Consider the following 8421-nt stretch of genomic DNA (forward strand, 5'->3'; position numbering starts at 1 on the left):
AATTTCAGACTTTTATATAAGGGGTAATACCGAGTACAATGTGAGTACTCAGTGAGTATGATAAGTACATGATGTAGATATTGGAAACGACGAACTTACCATCGTTATTTGCTGTCTGTTTCTCCCAACAACTGTGAGCTATCTTTATTGCAGGCGAACATTCTGCAAGGCAGAGGATTTATCAAACTATGAAAGTATATCCAACTTTTTATTTTTACCCTTTTGATCCAAACCACGGAGAGTTACTACAGCGCAGATGATTTTTTTTTCCTGACGTATTCTTGCATGTCACATAACATAAATTAACAAAGTCAAAATAAACTTTTTCATGAATGTGTAATATAAGAATAAAGGATAGTTTATAATGTTTTATTCCTAAGATCACGCTGTAATGATATAAGATATTATCTATCTGCTTAAAACGAACATATACTGTATATATAAGAGATTTGTATTGGTTTTATCGCTTTTAAGATATTGAAATTATTATTTTTTCACATGATAAACCACTTTATTTTTGCGTATACTACATTTTATCTTTCGAGTCTTTATCAATTTCCATATGTTTTCGTGATCGAGAGTTTCTACGCACAATCTAACATTCATATATACAGGAAAAGGGGAAAATCAAAATCGGCTGGAAATCTATTTCAACTTCATGAAATGTATCTGCAACATGTTGTAAAATATTTTGACACGATATACATTTTTTACAGTTGCGTTCGAGTTAGTCAATAGTAACTCGCAAAAATAAAGTAGTTTATAGCATTTAAGCAGCGCTATATTCTTACACATGTTCAATCACGTTGTTAAATGTCAATAGAAATAGAAAACATAATTATATCTTCTATACATTTAAAAAAATGAATGAAAAAGAACAAAAAAATAATAACCATGAAACCACCTTGCTGCGTAACAATAAATCAAGCTATAGATAATGTGATAGTCAATTCTTTAAAATAATAAAACATTCCTTAAGTTATTATTTGCTCAAAACAATTCTGTATTGCATATTACAGAGTTATCTGCCCTTGTGGGTACGTATTGATTGTGTCGTCATGTGTTTGCGAGCGTAACGTCATACATTTCGGAGAAAACGACGTGAATTGCGCTCACAGAATAATGATGTTATAATCGATACCTACCCGCAAGGGAGCTTACTCTGTAATACGCAAAGACGGAATACACATAAACATTGCATACAGTATACCTTGTCAAAACAGGCACTTATCTAAATCGTATACTTGTTTATTCAATCGTATGACATTTTCCTTATATGAAAAACCTCTTTTACCCGGAATCTGGGTGATGTTGTTAAGAAATAAGTTCGCATGATTATTAATAATAATGATTTTTTAAAATTTTATTAATACATATTCGTATCATATGGTTGAACCTTGGTCATCTACACAGTCATCTTCACAGGGTAAAACGTCTATCGTTTCTATATCAGTTGCAAGATAACTGGCATGGTGTGAATCATAGACAGTCCATGAAGAAATAATGGTGACTGGTTGCCTAGCAAAGGAGTCAATAGTCTGGGACAAAGATACCGGGTAGATAGTGGTGGTGCGGGATTGCCATTAGGAGACAAAGAGGAGGAGTCGCCATTTTTAAAAGTGTCGTCATCTTGCCATCTGTCAAAGATGTAATGAATAACGAAACAGAGGTCTATAAACATATGTCACATCCAGTCTTAGTTGCATTTCAATATTAACAAGATGCATATTTGATAGACTTGATATAATTCCTTAGATGAGATATTGGCGTAAATGTTGTCGTAGAAAGTGAAACCAACAAAAAAAGTATTGAAAACAATGTCTTTGCCAATCTACACGTAAATTTTCGGGTTTAGCGTAAGATTTAAACATGACTTCATGAGAGCGTTTTGAAATATATGTTCATGTCTAAAACCGGTGAAACGTTTACACCTAGTGTATTAGAGCTTGTAAGACAAATTATTTATTTAATCTATGTAACACTGTTACTCTACAAACCTTATATTTTAATTTGTAAACAATATACAGATAATTCATCGTCGATATTCTAGGGGTTACTATCACTATCGTTTTATTCATCCCTTAACTATCTCACTGTAAAACACTGAAGGCAGTTCAAACAAAAAACTGACCAATCACAGACTTCCTTCGAAGATTACAGAGAGAGCGACGCCCAACTTCAAAGCAACAGTCACCCACAGTGTGCCGATATACAAATCCTTTGGTGTACATTATATAAATTGTACAAATTATCTGTGTCGTCTCTTTTGCCTTTAATTTTGTAATGGGATAGTCCAGAGGTGGATATTACGTCAGTGATAGTAACCCCTGGAAGATTGAAAGATGGAGAGATCCTTGTTTGCTTAGCTTTCAGGGTATTTAAGAAAAACATTAAGATTAATTCACACTTTCTTCCTCGGAATAGCTTATATGAAAAACAAAACATGGGATTCCATTTCATGCGTTACACATACCTAGATGAAGACCATTTGCAGTTTCCAACACGATCTGCATGTGTGGGGAAATCTGAATAGCTGTCAAGTTCTGATAACTCCACGTCACTGGAAAAGATATGGGAAGAAATAATGTTAACATTTGTTTTGAAAAATAAGATCTCTGTGTCTCACCTTTTTTCTCTCTCTTTTAAAAATTTTTTTTTTATAATTGTTAAAATCCACTTAGAGTGATTTTAGTGAGCTCCTCTTTGATGTTCATTCACATTCGAACCGTAATAAGTTACACTAGTTACCTTACTTGTCTTGTTTTCATTTTGGTCGCGAAGATTAATTTGAATACAATACTTTATCCCAGTAAATTAAAAGCAACTATATATTAAACAAATGTCTTTCTGGTGTAAATGACAGACGATAATAATTGAAATATTAATATAGCCAAAGAAAATGAAGATATGCCTTTTAGTTAGAAGTCTTTTTGACTTTATTTTAGAACACATCAAATCATGACAAAAACATATTAAGATATCTTAATTGGTATGTCATCGTTATAGATATCAATTCTTCAAAGGTAGAATTAAGAAAAAAAGACGTCGGGAGTTTTAAACAATAGGATCTTCTAGATACATTTATGTTACATTTTATAAAATTGTATTGCTATAAAGGTAACATTAAGGATGTTCCTTGTGCGTAACGTAATATTAACAAAGCACCGAGTCATTATAGTTACAATAAAGCCCAAAACGAGTTTAAAATAATTAAAAACTGTTTAAAATCTGCAACACAATACCTTCTGGTAGTTGGTTACTCTCAATGCCCTTAGGGCGCCCCTTTGATTGAAAGAATAACATATCTTCTTTTTCTGTTTCCTATTAGAGATATATCACTCATTACTTGCGATACATATAAACCGTGGAGCATATACTTATGTAAGTAATCTTTCTGTTTTATCTGTATCTTGTGAACCTTAGATCACATACAAATGTTACATACAAATGTAACATGAGCTCTTATCAAATCGTCGGTAAAAGTTACTTTACATAATAATAAAAATCGCGATCAAGAGCTCTTACTGAAAATTGTATATTTAGATATTCGCGAAATATTTGAATTCGTGCCAGAGCTCTCTTGAAATATTTGAATTCGTGTCCGAGCTCACTTGAAATATTTGAATTCGTGCCCGAGCTCTCTTGAAATATTTGAATTCGTGCCCGAGCTCACTTGAAACGAAAATAACGTGGTTTCGAATAATGTACCCATATGTTAATTCATTAATCTTGACTGAGCGTCAACACCTGTATACTGACCACCTTTATAACAAGACCGCATTATTTGCCTCTCACATGGCTAATTTAATTTCAACACAATTAGATCTACTTAAAACAATTTTTCTTTGTCCCTTATGTGGTCATTTGATCAAGTTTGTTACCATATTTTGTATATAAATGTTACTTACTTCAGCTTCACTATAGTAATAACAGCGATGAAGATGACAACGCCGAAGACTCCGACGACGATTCCAGCAACTATACCAGCTGAAATATGGAAATCATTACAATATATCTCAATTCAGATACATGTACAGTGAAACCTATCTAACTGACCATATCGGTAAAAGTAATTACCAGGATCACTTTTCAGGGCACGAAAATGGCCAATTATAATCTTACCTGTGTATAAAGACCACTTGATAGACAGGTGTGACTGTTCTGGCTTTAAAATTTCGTTCTTAGTTATTGACGTATTTCTATTTTTTTTTTTCATTTTGTTGTAAATAAATCACTATTTAGTGATATTGACAATAAATTACAATAAGTGATGATAACGTTCAATAGTAAGTGGTTAAAACAATTAGATTATATTTTTCTATTGCACATATTTAGATAATGTAGTATATCTTCAGAAATCCTTTGCTGTTAATTACATTATTAACTAACATTATTAATCGACATACTTGAGAGTAGTATTGTCTCGCTTAATGGCGAATCTTCAACAGACACCACAACTGAAAAACAAACATTTAAGTAAGATCAAATACAATTTGACAAGTTTGTTAAAACAAAGAGTGATTATAGGAAACGCAAAAAGTATTGTTTTTAAATGATCGTCATTTCTACTGATTGATACACTCTGTGACACTGATTATATTTTTGCTCTTGTATACATTTTATGATTAATATTACATCATATGACTGTGACGAAGTCTATGTCCTCCGATATTATAATTATTGTTCACTTGCACATTCTGTGACGTTGATGTGATGTACCTTATTTGCTGACAAAACCTGTTATCTAGTAAATGTTAGTCCAACTTATCATTACATTCTACGACGCTAAAGACAATCTGTGCCCTTATAGATTTTTCATGCTCATCATTACATTCTGTGACACTGAAGAAATCTGTGCCCTTATAGATTTTTCATACTCACTATTACATTCTGTGACGCTAATGGAACCTGTGCCCTCTGAGGTTATACCTTCAGGACATGCCTTACAAGCTGTCTGTTGTGTCGTGTCTTGATAATATCCGATGTCACAAATGGCACACTCGCCGTCCGAGTAATACCAGCCAGGTCCACAAGGCACTGAAAACATCATTATATTTATTTTAAAAGAGGGGAACCGACTATTTGTGCCCAATAATTCAGAAACACTTGACCAGATCATCAACTATTAAAAACTTAATGTCATTCAGGTAGTTTAATTGTAGCCTATTAAATGTTCAGTAAAGAATTATTAACTTGTTGTTAAAGGGAGATTTACATTGAACTTATGTTCGATGTTTGGACAATTGTTTTCTTATCTGAGTATTACTAAAAGTTAAATAACCATATCTGTAAAGTATAAATGTTTGAGTATGTATGTGAGGATGTTGGGACGCAACCTACCACAGAATGAGAACACTTCCACTATTCGTATTGGACAGTTGAGTATCAGCCACGGATTTACTGACGTTTATCATATATTCTATACTATCTATCAAAACATTCATCTCGCCCTGTTCTTCTAATTTCTCAAATCATAGCTTGTATCAAAATTTCATAGCAGCTTGTAGCTCCCTCTTAAACAAAAGTGATTTTTAATTGCGAATTTATAAAATAAAAACAATTTTGCATTGTGATACTAATGTTTTATGAAAATATGAAAGTTCAAAAAGAACTTTCATTAAAGAAATTTGCACTCGTCTTTTTCATTTACCGCTTATAGCATAAAATTGCAAACAATATGTGTTTGTAATTCTTTACATGAGCTGGTACATATCTATTATCATAAGTTTAAGCGAAAACGGTTCAATAAGTTCAATGATTCTCTTTTTATTCTAATTAATAACTATAATTTGCAAAAAGAAAATGTATTACTGTTCTTATAACTGCAATTAATCTATGACACTGATTTGTGTGTGTTGTGGTAGAATTTACAATAATATACAATATCATATGTCATTTATAGCTAGCGCATTTAATACATAGATAGTCTATTGTATGTAATATGTTATACACCAATTGAAATAAAAAAAAAAATGACATCAATCCTAAAATATCATTTATACTTGATTTTGAGTGACAATGGAGGACGATTGTGTAACCAGCGGTGTCTGACGAGTCTCGCTTCCTTCTTGCTTCACAAGTTTTGATGAACTTCTGATCCTCTCTACAATCATTGTTTTGTGTACACGTCAGGGGATCCGGAGTCCACCAAAACCGCGAGTTTCCCCATCACAGATGTCCACGCGCTGGTGTCCGCGTGCAGTGTCACAGCCAGTCTGTGGCAGACGGACGTTCGAGTAGCCCACATATTGTCGGGATCAGTCATTGCTAAGGAGACATTTAGACTCCGTGTTTTTATTTCTATAAATAAAGAATATATGAAACCATCACCCAAATCTGAATTAACCAACTAAGTTGAATCAAAATATGAATTTGCCAAGACAGTCCTAAATATCTAGATTAGTACCATGCGTTTCAGGTAGAGGAGCGTTTACAAACAAAATTCTCTTTATTAACAATGCCAACCCTTGGGTAAAAAATTGGTTTCCAATTTGAATGAAATATTTCATAGTGCAAAATACATAGTGATATTTTACAACCAACTGATTCACCTAAAATGCGAAAGGAAATGCAATGGAGCAGCGACAATCCCAACAACTGACTCGGTAAACATTACAACGCATGGACAGTGTTAATACAACTTGTTATAGTGAAGAGAACAGTTCAAACGAGCACGCGGCTCCGGACCGCTACTGTACGTACCTAGGCCTTCTACCCGGTACTCCCTGCTCAGCTGATAGTGAGTGAGTCTTCGTATTTTGATCATTATGTAAATAGTCCCTAGCAGTATTTTTTCATAAATGAGTGGTCACATATGGTCACATGTTTCATACCTGTTCCCCAATCGCGTAAAACGTAACCCTGGGGTAAATAACGGTTCTTTAGTGGGGCCTCTTTAGGGGTAATGAATGCCCTGTATATTAATAAAATGTACCGTTGTAATGCATGTACAGTTAGAATGTAACCGCTAGTGCATTATCAAGCTAAGATTTGTTTCAATTAATCTATAATATTATGCTACCGGTCAATTCTTACAGTTCTGATGTATATATTTATAGATATTTGTAAATTTTTGTTCTGTACATGTTCTGGTAGTGTTATACACATACATTGTATATAGGATTTACATTGTAGGTTAATTGGTAAAATTGTATTGTATATGTTCTGATATACACATATACATATGTACATGTAGGTTTTAGCTTGTTCTTTAGATATATTTGGAGGACACATACATGTACAGTATTATTTCTGGTCATAATAATAAATAGTGTTTGTACATGAGTATATGACAAACTTTACAGAGTTGAAATGTACTGCAGCCATGTATCATTTATAATTATTCTGAATTTTTGTTGGAACTATAGATAATGAATTTTGTATCTTTTTTGAAACAATATTTGATTCTATCAAATGCATCAGTGACACATTCACAACTTATAAAATGTTTTCTCTAAAATAAAAAAACCCTGTAGAATGAACCTACATTTATTCATTTATATATATTTGAAATTGATCATTTCAATTTTTGTCATATTCAACAGATATAAAAAATTGTTGGTTCTTTTTTTCAGGCACCATGCATGCATAGTGACATGAATACATCTAAAGTTCATCCCTTGGACCTGTATACAAGTGTATGTATACATATACATACAATTAGCATCATATGAAGACTGAAGAATGTTGATATGAGTGCTCTTGAAAGTAAACTTTTCCAATATGGACCTAGAAGATCATGAACAGAACATTTAAACAGTATTAATTTATTAAATGTTCCTTTCAACTGTAATCATTAAATAAAATTATGATGCAATACTTTTTCATTGTTTAACTTTGTAGAAATATTTGTTTATATTAGTCCTCTAGATCCAGTGATTATAATTCTTGCATCCATATGCCGGCCCATTTGTTTGTCAGGGCTTGTGAGATAGCTTTTCAATTACTTTTAAAATATAAGGATTTTTTTTACATATAGCAATATAGATACCATTGTCTTAGGATTTCTAAATTCTACTTTACAAGAGAGTAGACTCAACATATAAATAAAACCATAAAACTAGCAAGTTATCTGAAATGTTAAAAATCTTTTTGTCTGAACCAAATTTCACATTTATTGTCTATGTGTAACTTGTACATAGACCATTTATGTATTAATACTGTAGTAACAGTGATTACAAACACATAGACTAAAATGTAGTATGTAGTACTATGTACATCTGTCTTTGATTTGAGTTCTAAACAAAAAAGTGGTACCTATTGGGAAGTTGTGACTTGGGCGGAGGGTGAAATACAGAAGAAATAGCTACACATGGAAAAAAGAAAGATATACAGTACCATATGGATTCAAAGTTGCTCCAAAATCAATGAGACTAAATAACCAAAAAAAAGCCATGTAAACCCCAAATATGCAATGACCAG

General features: G+C 32.5%; 1 long non-coding RNA gene across 2 annotated transcripts; it reads left to right on the forward strand.

Annotated features, from left to right (window-relative positions):
• The first annotated feature begins 6556 nt into the window (after window positions 1-6556).
• Window positions 6557-8207, forward strand: LOC138321265 (uncharacterized). 2 transcript variants are annotated; one of them, XR_011208305.1, is made up of 2 exons: window positions 6557-6743; window positions 7575-8207. It is a non-coding gene; the product is annotated as an uncharacterized lncRNA (long non-coding RNA). The 2 variants fall into 2 exon arrangements; XR_011208306.1 differs by having other exon boundaries at window positions 6557-6739.
• The last annotated feature ends 214 nt before the right edge of the window (window positions 8208-8421 follow it).

This window comes from Argopecten irradians, chromosome 4, assembly GCF_041381155.1.
Source record: "Argopecten irradians isolate NY chromosome 4, Ai_NY, whole genome shotgun sequence".
Classification (NCBI taxonomy): domain Eukaryota; kingdom Metazoa; phylum Mollusca; class Bivalvia; order Pectinida; family Pectinidae; genus Argopecten; species Argopecten irradians.